This window comes from Corvus cornix, chromosome 3, assembly GCF_000738735.6.
Source record: "Corvus cornix cornix isolate S_Up_H32 chromosome 3, ASM73873v5, whole genome shotgun sequence".
Taxonomy (NCBI): domain Eukaryota; kingdom Metazoa; phylum Chordata; class Aves; order Passeriformes; family Corvidae; genus Corvus; species Corvus cornix.
In genome coordinates this window covers 28,740,728-28,754,416 of record NC_047056.1, presented here as the reverse complement: position 1 = coordinate 28,754,416, position 13,689 = coordinate 28,740,728, and the positions used below count along the sequence as shown (strand labels likewise).

The following is a 13,689-nucleotide window of genomic DNA, read 5'->3' as shown; positions in this document are numbered from 1 at the left end:
TCTGGATGAAAGATAAAAAAAATCATGAATTTCAGGCAGGTGAGCAAGAGAAAGTGAAGGAAATTGTGGCAAGCTAGTTTTAGGCAAGTTTTGCTAGTTTTTACTGTCTCTATTGCATCTTGCTCAGAAAACATGACTTGTGACAAAAGACAGCAGCTCTACATCAGGTTGTGCCTTCCCCTTGCCTCACAGCACCTGTATGTCTCTGCAATACCACAGATGTCAATGAAGCTGCACCAGTGCAAGGGAGTGAAGGATCAGGCAAAGTAATTTCATCTCAGCTTTGTTTTGATGCATTTAAGACTCAGACTTTTGAAGCTTTCATAATAAAAGTTGCATCATTTTCATCAACTTTCTGCATGTACAAAATAAAAGGTGAACTGTACAACTGTACAACTGTGCACAGTTAAGAGGGATACATTAATTTTGGAACCTGTTTTATATCTGAAGGAAATAGAGTGCTGTGAATACTTTATCTGTAAAGGATGTGATTGAATGGAAAATTAGCTCAAAATATCCCTGGTATTTTAAAATGTAAGTTAACCTGATATTTCAGTTGTCAAAGAACACAGTTGCCTTACTGTTAGCTAATTCCAGTACTAGGCATTAGTTACTTGTTGGGAAGCATAGGATGCCTATTGCCTCCTGAGGAAGAAGATGTGCTTCCCAAAATGTCATGACTCTACTTCACTTTTCTCTGACCGAGATAATAAACATTATATAAATAATAAAATTATTTATATTATTTTATAAATAAATAAAAAATTATTTTATTAATAAATAAAAAAGGCTAATGACGTTTATCCATGTATGTTTTAAGGTGCTTTCAATTCCTTGAGTAGAAAGGCAAACCTTTGTTATTGCTGCAATGAACGCAGATATTTGAGACCAGACAACTAGTGAGTTAAGCAGAGAATATTTCCCAGGTGAAGATGCAGAAAGAGCAACCCTCCCTCATGAAGGTCTCAAAATACTCCAGTCTACTGAAGCTTTGTTATAGAAAACTTAATAATACAGTATTGTTAGGACTGGATAAGATATGCTTCCTTTTATGCTAGAGATAGCATTGAAAATGGTGAGGATATTCCTGAATTATATATATAATTTTCCAGGAAGATAGGGGAGCAGAGCTACACCTGATGGAAGTGCTAGACATGTTGCTTACTGCAGCTTTACAACGCCAGATCCTAATGAGTAGAGAAATAGATAATGACATGAAAAGGAGCTATTTAAATTCTTGTGCATTGGATGCATGCCTCAGAAAATGTAATCATGCCAAAAAAAGATATATAGATGGTCACAGTTTTTCAAATTAAAAAAAAAAAACAAAAAACAGCCCAACATTTCTGTGCTGGATTCAATATTAAGTCAGAATTGTTTCATTATCTTCGCTTTTTCCCATGCTTTCCTTTTTTACAAGTGCAAGCTCTTAGGAAATAAAATAGTAATTTGCTGCTATGTATTTCTGTATTTCTCTGGGAATACATTGTGTGAAATTTTTTGGAGAAAATCAGTAGGATATGCCATCTCTACTTCTTTTTAAGCCATCATTTTAAAGGCAAATTTATGCCCAGAGGCCAGTTCATTGAGCATTTTTTACCCATCACTCTTCTTGCTACCTGTCATCCACCCTTCCTCTTGACATTCTCAACTTTTATTTTTGTTTAACATCTGCGTCAGATTGTAAAGGCCATTACCAAGTTGCTAGGCTCTAATCAGAAGAGACGTTGTCAAAATGAGGAAAACAGTATCAGTTTCATCAAATCTGAGAAATCACAACCTGTTTTGCTGCAAAAACACCAGGGTTTTCTTGTACTAATACTTCTTCTCTTTCCTTGTCCATCTAGCATAAGAGCAAGATTATGGTTTGGCAAAGACAAATCAGTCTGAACGCAAATTCAAAAATAAATAAAAAAAATAAAATTCCTCATCAACTTACCTTTGCTACAGTTGAAATATTTTATTGACATTTCCATTAGTTTTTTATCTTCTTTCACATGTTGCTGCTTTCCATTAATTACAAATGCCACCCAGATTCATTGCAATGTGTGTTGTTCCCAGCCCCAGCTGATTCTGTAGGTGCTCATCTTTAGAAGAAACCATTGTGAAGCATGAAAGGGAAACAAAAGGTTTGGATTCATCCTCGTGTGCCATCACTCGCTATAAAGCCCTGAGACTGGTTCACTCCCCTTAGCTATTTAAGGTGCAAGTGTGTGTGGTCATCCTGTCATGGAAATGTTTTTGATAATCCTTAGTCTACTTGCTAAGAAATCCATCTCCCACTCTCCCTAACAATTTCTGTACTGACTTTTTGTGCTTTTCTTTTTGTGGGCTGAAGTTATACTGTATTTGAAGAGCTAAGACAGCATTGTGGTCCTAGACTGTCAGGGCTCCCACCATTGGGACCAGAGAGCAAAATCCATCCCACTGCCTGAAAGTGACTTACCTTTAACAGAAGTCAAAGTTAACAACCCTTTCTGGAGGCTTTCTTCCTGTTGCCAGCTTTCAGGTCATATCGAGAATTCATTTGTTTCAGGCTGCTGAAGATGCAACATTGTAGTGCGTGTCCACATACAGGCAAGGCAAGGAATTGTTTTTCCTCCCTACCTGATGGTGCAGAATTATTGTAGACTGCATGTTTTGCTCATATTTTTCAGTGCAGCCATCTCATGCTTTTTAGTAAAAGGAGAAATTTTATGGCTGTTTACAGCACTTGGGCTCTTAATCTTAAAAGAAGGCAAAAATTACTTATTCTATCATACACAAGAGTCCAGAAAGAATCCCTCAGTGAAGTAAATTGTAACATTTCAAAGGAAAATACTTCTGTATTGGATAAGTATGGTAACTAAAACACAGACAGAAAGATATCAACAAAAATGGAAAATGTTACATTCACTGTGACAAAACAGTTATCTCCACAGCTGTTTGAGTGTGGATCATGGGTTGAGAGAAGCTCATTCTCGGAGTTACTTTGTTAGAACCCCTCAAACCCAACAGCAACTGTACTTGTTAACACGCTCTTTCTACAAGCAGAGGAGAACTGCAAAGTTTGGAGGAGTATTTGACACATGGGCAACACTAAGGCAGTTGAGTTTGTAGCACAAGGGAGTACCAATTGCTAAGATTTCTCCCAGAAAATGTAGCTGCCAACTCCTTCTGGCAATAGAGGCCAAAGGAAAGGACAGGGACATATCCTTTTCAAGCAGGCTGTTCACCCTCCAGTTGCTATTATCCTGAAGCATGTAAGGTAGTGCTGAGAGCTAATCTAGATTTGGGTCAAGACTGACAACCAGTGAATGGACTGTGTGGTAGGGCCTCAAGATTTCTGTGGGTGTCTACCATTCATTTTTCTAATTTAATGTACTTCCAGATAATGATTTCCAGATAAGGTATTAAACAACGTCCTAGTTGTAAAACGGAAGCTTTTTCCCCCCATCTTCAAATTTTGAATCCTGTTACGTATTTCAGAGGATTTTCTCTTTTTTCCCTCATTCTTAGTTGATTTTTATACATACAATATGGACAGCTTTCCATAAAACCTGAAAACTGTGTAGAGCTGGATTAATTTATCAATCATATGAAGAAACTGACCCATTCCAAGAAGATTTCCTAACCATAATAGTCTCATAATACATTTTCATGTTGCTTTGGCAGAATGCTCAAAGGGTCTTCCTTTGTCATGACACCATTAATAAAAAAATGGCTCCAAGGAAACTAGCCATGCATTGAAACTCATCCGATTCAAATCTATTTTTCTCACCCAAAAAGGTTTAATTTGGACCTTATACAGCAGTGAGGTACCATGCTCATACCTGTAACATGCTCCACTCTCCAAAGAAAAGAGCTGGCAAAGAGTCATTTAGGTAGGGCCAAAGGGCCAGGATCAGACCCAAATGCACAGGGACAGGGAAGAGAATGCAGGAAGAGATGTGAGGAAGACAGGAGTCCAAAAGAATTGAAGAGTCATTTCCTGAGTCAAACTGTTGGTAATATAAAAGGGGCAGCAGGGATTTCTGGAGGCAGCTTGGTACAGCAAATCATGCTAAATTTCCTGATGTCCTTCTAGCAGAGCCTGGACTCCCAAATGCTCAGGCCTCTACGCCTTACATGACCAAGCTCATCACTCCTCCTTCAGGCAGGCTTTCCTTTTAACTATATCCTCATTGTACAAAGAGAGAATGCAAACCAGAATCTTGAGCTTTTCTTCTTTAAAATACCACAGCATGTTAAAAAGATCTCCTCAGAGAGCAGCACGCACTTACCTCTAGCCCTCAGGGTTTGGTATTATGTCCTTTTCCCTGACACTGTGCTGCTAATCTGAGCAAACATGCCACGTTCCTTTCTATAACAGGACATGTGAACTACTTAGCACCAAGAAAGGCCTAAAACCATCAAAGTGTATGTGGCAGTGCAGGTGGCTGCAACCACCCTGACCCCGGAAGGTACAACTTAGGTAACAACCTATGGTGATCAGGCACCAATGTCTAACAATACATTCGTGGTCAGGGAGAGAACCCATCATCCCCCAGTTTAGTGATTTGTGTATTTCAAAATGATTGGTTAATGTTTTCCCCTCCCTGTTTTACATATTAATCTGTAAATATTCATTTCCCTTAGTTAATTATGTATTAGTTCTAGAAAGTTCTGTGCTCCTCGACAGCCTATTGGTTACTTCCCTTGTTCCCTCCTATGTGCTGTTCCCATTGGTTCCCTCAGCTTCAACCCCGCCTTCTTCCCTTTCTCCCATTGGCTGTATCCCTCATCCCTGCCTTTCCATCCCTCAATATAAAATCCCCAGAGCCTTGGATGTTTTTGGCTCTTCATCCCTAGTCCCTTTGTGCCAGTGAACCTCCTCGTAGAACCTATATGGGGAGTCCCCTCTCTCCTTCTTTGCCTGCGTGCCTGACAGCTAGCCCAGGAGTAGCTCCGTTGAGTGAGGAGCTCGCTCTCTACCCTTTTTGTGTGTGAAGCTGCCTGAATCAGAGCAGCCAGACCTCCGGGCTTCTTTAGTGTTTTCCTGGCCACTGGGCTCTCTAGTTTATGCTTTTCTGTGTACATGGAGAAAGATTTTCAACTGGCAGTGGAACTGGTTTCTTCCAGTCTCTGCCCTGCTTCTCTCTTAGGATGGTACAGCAGCCAGCAGGGGGAAGCTTGACACAGGTGAAGCTCACTTCCCCTTTGTTTGTCCTTACTGCTCAGATAGTCCCTTTTCTGAGCAAATAATGCTTTGTCATACTAATGCTATGTCTCTTTGGGTACATCTCCTGCATTATTAATATCATCAACTTGCAAAGAAAATTAACTGTAGAATTTGCCTCTGCATTTTGTGTTAATCCCCAATAAGCTCACACCTCCTGACCTTGTTAGCTTCAGCCTTGAGCATCTAAAATAAAATCCTGCCTAGCAGGCTACTTTGGCTGTGTGGTTAATCCAGGAGATCTCTCAGGTCAAAGGCTTAGATTTAGCTAGGGCACTACTGCAGCATGTCTGAAACACTTTGCCCAGGTAAAGAGCTTTGGAAATCTGCAAAAAAGGGTCAGAGGCTGACTTTATAGCATCATACTTCATCAGATTCTTCTCCAAGTGCCTCTAAGCAAAGATCTATTGCACACAGCAGCACTCCAGCCAGCCAGGCCCAGCAGGACAGTTACTCAAACAAGTGCTGGTGTCAGTAAAACTTGAGCTCACCTCAGGCTGAGTGTACTGATCTTCTATCACCTTCTCATCTCAGCCTCCACACCCTTTCTACTCCTAAAAGGGACTCTTCTAGTGTCTAGGTTTGACATTTGATTTTCTTGTTAGAGTTTTTTTGTTTGTTTGGGAGTTTTGTTTGTTTGGGATTTTTGGTGTTTCATTTTGATTTGGGAGGGTTTTTTGTAGTTTTGAGATTCTTTTTCCTTTCAAAATCCACTGACGTTTATATTTAATTACCTTCCCCAGCAGATTGCTGTATCTGCTATATTTTCTACACAGCTACAGCTATACTAAAGACTTCCTCTCTTAAAAGATGAAAGACTCAGAAACACCACCTTACACACACTGTTCCTCACTGGAAGAGTAGAAACAAGAAGCTTAGCAAACTTGAAATTTTCTTACTTCAAAATTACTATCATTTTTAGGAGCTTACTATGAAAGCAACTAAATTCATTCATTATCCCTTACCTCAAATTTCTCATTTTATTGTTTTAGGTTTTTTCCACTGCTGTTAGTTGGAATAAGGCAATCATTCTGCTCCACTTCTAAATAACTAACTTTCGGCACTGTTATTCACCTTTTGTAGAAGGAGTAGGGATGCTATTTAATTCTCCACACCTGATAGAAATTAAATTTCTGTCAACAACAGTGGGGTTATGGCTGGGCTGTTGTATTCTATTGTCTTTTTTTTTTTTTAATTGATAAAATTCACTCATTGATGGAATCTCAAATTTAAACATTTGGGTGTTTGTCATCATTAAAGGCATACTCTCTCTTTTTCCCCATGTGTCTTAAGGAATTGTAAAGCAGAGAGTGCTGCTTCAGAGCAGAAAGAGCAGGTGAAAGAGGGAAGCAGCTATACAGTGTTAGGTAAAGTTTTTCCTGTAGAAGATTTGTCAACCCACAACAGAGAACTGAGACAGACAGACAGCAAAACCACTGCAGAAGTTCCCTTTTGCAGCATATTCTGTCTTACAACAATTTAATGATGATTGTTGGTAGTGAGTGGTCAAAGGGGTCCCAATCGTGAAAAGAAGGTAAGAAGATAACATCCCTGTGTATAAACATGCCCTACATTAGAAAACTTAGCATATTCACAAAATATGTGAGGGGAGTCCTCAATGACATTTAAAGGCAACAGATTTACAGTGGAAAAAATGGCATTATTTTCCAACATAGCAATCAGTAAAATTAATCTGCTTATTATGCAACTTGCAGTTTCACTGTGTTATTTCACTCAATGAGACAAAAAGCTTTGTAAATTTGAAGAAAGGATTTTGCAGGCATAAGCACAAGATTAGTATCTGCTGACTGTTATCCAGGAAAATATCTCAAAAGAAAATATCACCATTCTCAGGTTTCAGGATACAAGATTGTCTATCTTGGGAGGTCAAGGAGAATTCCCTTTATATTATTACAGAGTTACACCATATTACCACAGTGGTTTATTTATGAACACAGGTTATATATTTCCTAAATGTGCAATGTTGATAAAATATACAAACGAAAAATAACCTCAAAAACCAAGCATTGTTTTAAAGACTATTTTCTGGGTTTTGTTCAACATTTGCCAATTTGTTGAGAAATGTCTATATTTCACATTTTATAGAGGCTTTTGTAACATTTCAGAGCACTGACACAGAAACTGAAGATGTACTTTCTATATTTTGCTTTGACAAGTGAATGCTCACACACGGCTTTGGAGACAGGGTGACCACACAGTGACTCTCTCAGATAGGCTTCCTTAGTCTGTGTTTTCAGGAGTGTGCCCTTCTGCCTTTAAAACCCCTTTGTTTACCTCAAAATGTACCTGTGTATCTGTAGTAAAGATAACAGTGCAAGAACTAATCAAGGGCTTGGTATTTGTTTGTGATTAAAGGCATTAGGCTTTAGCCATAGTGTTCGGTTATCATTATTATTTAAAGATCATTATTTTATACTAATAAAGTATATCTTATTCAGAACTTCAAAGTAAACTGAGAAAAAGAAAAAAGCCAGTGGAAAAAACTCAAGAGGAACATGACCACTTTCTCCTTTTTCTTCCTGTAGCCTTCAGTCATCGCTCCCCTGTGTTTATTTCTGGTTTTGGCTATATCAGTATTTGTAACAATTTCCGTTCCATATCTTGTTTTCACAGGTGTTTGATACAGCTGGAAGCAGAACATATCAAGCAGTAAAGGCTAGCCAATCCACTAAAGGAAATCCTTTGCTCACTCTTAATTTTTCTTAGTAGGCATTTGCCTGAGTAGAGAGGAGCAGAGGTCCTACCCTAATAACTGATGACCAGATGTACAGACTGCAGCATGTATCCAGACATGGCACTGCTGGTTTCTGAACTTAGTATCTTCTGCGTCACATATTCCATACTTAATTACCCCAATGGCAGGTGGAAGCGTATCTCTAAGGAAGAATTCTCTTGCGCTTGATACGTCTGATTTCTAGTGGCAGGAGGCAGCTTTTAAAAAATTTATTTTCTCTTGGCTTCAAATAAAACTGTATTATAGCCACACTTCTGAAAGCTACACCAGTTTATAAGGCTTTTGGAACTACCAAAATGTTCTGATGCTGTAAAGTTATTTTGATTTGATGATGCTGAAATATTTCATTGAATTATATCAAAATATTTTATTCTGTTAATGTGAAAACACTGTAGCGTAATCTTTAATCTTCAGTGCAGTAGGCTATTTAAAATCTCATATTAATCCAATACAAAAAATTAATGTGTATAACGAAAACCAATTAATCAAAATGGTGTAGTCAAAATGATATGTTTTTACTTCAGCAAAACAAAATGTTTTGACATAACAGAAATAAAACAAGACAGCTGAAGTGATTTGTTTCAGCCCCTTTTCAATGAAAATTTCATCAAAATTGACATATTCTCCCAGAACACTTTGACGCTGATGAAACAACATGTCACAATGAAACACGGTCCTATTTACACTGGTTTTGTTTGCCTTAATTTTAGGAAAAGGGAAAAAAACCCATGAAAACGGCTGGTTGCAATGACACTGCAGATTTTTCAGGCATACTTTTACAGGTTCCTGGAGGTGCTAGCAATTAACGTATTTCTGTCCACTTACATCTTTAATTCTGTTTCCAAAAATAACCCAATAAAATTCCTGGTTTGTTCCTTAGGTGAAGATGACTTAAAAGATTTGTCATTCCCCATTCTTTTCTACAGTGAAAGCTCAGGAATAGCTGTAAGCATTTAATGACATCTCTCTCTTCTTGTCTTCTTTATTTTGTGATTGGGGGTGATTTTGCCTCCTGCACACTTAGCCCTCACCCACCTTCTCCTCATTTCCACAGTACAAAAGCTTGGGCAAGCTTCGTTTTACTTTCTCCTTGAGTATTCATAGGTCTAATTAAGTTAAATTCAGCTTGTCTGATTTGAGAAGTCTTATCAGGAATACTTAACCTGTGCAAATAATATGCATAGACTGAAGTATTCCTCCTGAATGCTAATTAACTATCATACAAGACTTCATACATAATCAAATTTCCAAATGCACCAGAAGCCTTATGGGGAAAGAAAATAAAAATAAAAATAAAACAAAGAATAAAAGAAATGCTTTAGAAAAAACAACAAACGAAAATCCTTTGCTGGCAATTCAGAGCAGCCCAATAACCCCAAGCACATTTCCTGATTCATGCTGTGACACCACCTTCTAATTTTAACTGGGAGAAGATGGATCTTAGCCATTCCTCCACTTGGGCTGCAGACACCTCAAGATGGTAAAGAAGGAATAAAAAAAGCTAGGAGAGTCATTTGGCCTTCTTCATATTCTGCAACAATATTTTCAAACTGAATTTTGAAGAAAGTAATTAATTTTGTTTAGCTCTTCTTAGTGACGACATTCACATCTATGTCTTCCCTTCAGTGTTATCTGGTTTTTTCTTCTAGAACTTCTTACCTTAGATTGCAAATGTCTCAGGCCACAGCTCTGCCTTTGTGCAGACTAGTTCTCCTGATGATCAGAGAGTAGTCCAAGCAACCTGACACAGACCCAAGAAGGAGGCTATTATGAACCTGAAGATCACAAAGAAGATCTGCTGGACTTGTCCACCTGGATGGCCTGCAAGGGCTCTCTTATGCTAGCAGTGTGATTGATCTTGCTGAACCTAAATATATATGACGCACATGTCAAATCTGAGCCCCTTGCCTAGGTCCTGCCCTCAGTCAAAAAACCAGAAAGGGTAGGAATCCATCCAGCCTGTTTCTGGCATCTGCATTTGGGGGAGATGACCTGAGCGCTTTTCTCTCCAGTGATTGCACAGGAGCTCAGTGCAATCAATAGACATTCATGGTGTTAATGCGTGAAATCAAGTGAGATGATTTCCTTACCAGGTTTACTGGCTGGTCCTTGCTGTGTCATAGGATAACAACTGCACCCACAGTGGGACCAGGCCTGAGTCTGCCAGGGTGCTCTGTATCCCTATGCCTGAGGTGTCCTTTGAAACCAGGGTAAGAGATGTGCACGTAAAACAGTTTCTGCCCACTGGACTAAAGCCAGACATGCAATCAGGAAGTTGGTGGTACAGTGTAACTGTCCTTTTAGGTCCCAACAGACTTCCATGTCTCAATGCATGAAAACCTGGAGCACTAAGAGCTACAAATAACTTCATTCAATGTGCCTAGAATACTCAGAGTCCTATTCCTACACGTGTTTCTCATTATTGTCCAATTTCTTTCACTAAGTAGGTCAGTTCTTCCTCTCCCTTAACACTCCATCTAATTCTAGTGACTCTACCATAAGAATTTAATTTGAGAATCTTTTGCTGGTATCAAACTTAATTTTTCCCTCCCACAGTTTTCAACTATTTCTTCTTATCCCTTCATCTTCTGTTACAGTGAATTAGTTCTTCCTTTCCATCTTTTGTTGCTTTATTTCCATCTCCATTGCTACTCTGAATGGATCAGGCTATGATCAAATGCTTTTCACCTTCCAATCTTGTCATAATTTCTTTTCTCTAAATTGGTATTTTCTTCAGTTTTTTACAAACTATTTCTTTTGTCTCAAGCTCAGCATGGAAAAAAATGGACAGTTTTGCAAGGCTACACAGAAGGTCACTGGTATCTCCACAGCTTTGTGTGAGATCCTGTAAAATCTATAATACAAACTACATAGCCCAGCTTGACACTCCTGTGTTTGCTTGTATCCTCCCCTATTCTCAGGCACACAGCAACCAGTTCTCTTTTTTTATCTTCTCAAATCAACAAAAATTTCACTTATTGTAGACTGTGGGAGCTCAGGACTTCTGAACAATGAATCAATATGATTTTGCAGATGACATTTATTGTTTACACTACACTCTACTTATGCATTTTGCAACTACTGAACACATGATCACGCATTACTTGATTGGTCCCTCTATTTTGTCCATGCGTTCTGCATGCACTTTTCAAAAAACATGATTGGTTCTAGTCCAGGGCGGCACAGTTCTTCTTTATCTATTTCTCGCTGTTTGGTATTCTGCTTCTCAGCTTTTTTTTCCCCAATTTAGCGCAGTTTACATTTCCATAACCTTGATGAATTCCTGAGGGCTCTGATTAAGAACAGCTAAAGATGGTTTGGCTGGGGCACACTGTCAGGGTTCACATACTTTACAGTAGTAGACCTACACTGTTATAGTCACAGGTGTCCATTGCAGGATAGGAGAAAAGGACATGCTAAGTTCTATATTTGTGTAACTTCTGCTTTTATTTTGTTCTGCTGAAAAATGGTATGTTCAGTATGTTTAGTCAAAGTCCTAAAAATTATGGTAGGAAAATGGGGAGAGAAGACTCACATTGCATCATGAGGAGGGAGCAGATGCATTTTTGTTTAGTTCTCATTGCCATAAGCATTTCTATTTTCAGACATTAAAAAAAAAATCCTTCCTTTTGTCTTCTTTTCTGACTTCAACTCAGTGAATATTTTAATATCTACTGCTGTTAATCATGGAAAAAAAGTACAGTTATGTGTAATGTGTAAAGATAAAATAGTTCACTATGCATGAACACCAGTATATTAACTGGATAAAACATACAGAAAAAGCTGACTGATAGAAACACTGGTAGGGAGGATTTGACTGATGACCCTATGTGTGTGACTAATACATGAATGTATTACATGGATGCCAGGGAAGGACAGATGGATGAGATAAATCAACAGGCAGATGGATTGATTAATGTAGTATAGCTGTATTGAGGGGAAAGTCAGGTTAAAGGAATATCAGAGAGAAAGTATGAGTGCAAGTATACTTGTGGAATTTCTTCTTTCAGAATGTACCCTGATGGATCTCTTTGGGAATCAGCTGGTTAAATGCAACTCCTTCTTTGCAGTGAAATTGTGTTCACTACACAGAGGTGCAAGGAAGATGAGAATAACCTTTGAACAGAGTGAATCCTAATTTAGAGCTGAAAGCACAGAGAGGTATTAATGAGAGGAACAGTAGGACAAGATTCAATCTTAGCAGAAGATGTAGTCTGGCTTTAAACAAAGAAAAATATAGAGTAAATTTGCAGGTAAAAATAGAATCCTTTGGGTTTTTTGAGTTGGTTTTTTTTTTCTTCTAATGAAACCTAAGATTTTGATGTAGCTTTCATTTAGCCTGTGTTTTCCTTAAGCCCACTCACACTTTTTAAATGTCTGAATTTTACATTTTGGACCTCAGTGACATGGAAGCTTAGCAAGAATTGGGCCTTCCATGTACAAAAGTGCTGCAGTGATCTGCAGTACACTGACAGCAAGGGGGCAATATGATGGTGTGTGGTTACTTCCCGTGACATTACCATTTGCAGCTGACAATTTCCATTTACAGTACTAGATAGCTCAGGAAGCTCAAATTTAAACAACTTCTCCTTCAAGCTTCTGCTTTAAATCTCCCCAGGGAGGTAGTACTTGTAACAGTACTTATTAATTCATCCCATTTTGGTTTTCAATAGGCATTTGTACAATGTTTTGTGCATGCACACTGTACAAATATTTGTGGGACTTTAGCCTCCTAGGTAACACATCCTAAGCATGTCATACTCGAGTAAGCCATGTGAAATAACCACTCCTCAGGACTAGCAGCCTTCCCTACATAGGGCCCTGCTAGCAGCTGTAATGCAATCCACCATCTCATTTATGCAACAGATAAGGCACAGCCTCAGTGTTTAGTAGGCAGCTACTCAGTATGAGCACAGCTTCTCAGAAAAGATCAAAGTAACTGATACAAGCACTCAACAGATTTTCACATACTTTAATTCAAAAATTATTCTACTGAAGCGCATGTCTTCTGACCAGTATTCACCAGAAAAATTATGTGTTTTGAGTTGCCAAGGCAATTCACAACAACAAAAGTTAGAGTATAATATTCTTTCTACTTATATAAGGAAGACCTTTGAGAGAAAAAATAAGTGAGGGTAGAAATAGCATTTTGCGGCTGACTTTGCTGAGTTTATACTCACAGTCACATTGTTACTGAGGCTATTAATTTCTGCATCATTTTAAAATCTGATTGGTTGTGAGAAGCAACACTGCAGAAATGAATACTTTCCATTATGTGTTCTCAGTATGTCTCCTGAGTCATTTCTGATTAGCTTGCTGGAAACATTACATTGTCAACAGTTCAGAGAAAGCCAGCTGCATTATCTTTTTGTCTTCTGAGCAATGCAACATCAGCAGTGACCAGCTGATTTCAGATTCTTCTCTACTTTTTACTGCAATAGTGAGGTGGTACACTTTCCAAAAATTTGGCAAGGTGGCAAGGTTACATTTCTGCCAGGCTGAAGAAATTAATTTTGAGGTGTAAACCAAAATATAGAGTTCACTGAGAAAGGATCCAGAAAAAAGGCCAATTTTCTTTTTTCTTTTTGCATTCCATAGTCTCAGGTTTTGGCTTTAACCACATAGAACTTGGGGGGCAGGGGGGGGCGCAGGGAAGAGAGAGAGAAAAGAAAGATAATTGTTTTCTAAATTTTCTAAAGTTATATATTAAATGTAATTTTTCTGATGACAAGGGATG

General features: G+C 38.5%; 1 long non-coding RNA gene across 9 annotated transcripts in view; it reads right to left on the bottom strand.

Moving 5' to 3' along the window:
• Positions 1–12,125, bottom strand: part of LOC109143500 — a 54,706-nt gene extending 42,581 nt beyond the window's left edge. For 6 of the 9 annotated variants that reach the window (XR_005604331.1, XR_002043705.3, XR_005604332.1 and 3 more), the window contains exon 1: positions 1,940–12,125. This is a non-coding gene — a long non-coding RNA (uncharacterized LOC109143500). The remainder of the gene's footprint in view (positions 1–1,939) is intronic. The other 3 variants (XR_005604334.1, XR_005604333.1, XR_005604337.1) reach the window with 3 other exon arrangements.
• Between the last annotated feature and the right edge of the window lie 1,564 nt (positions 12,126–13,689).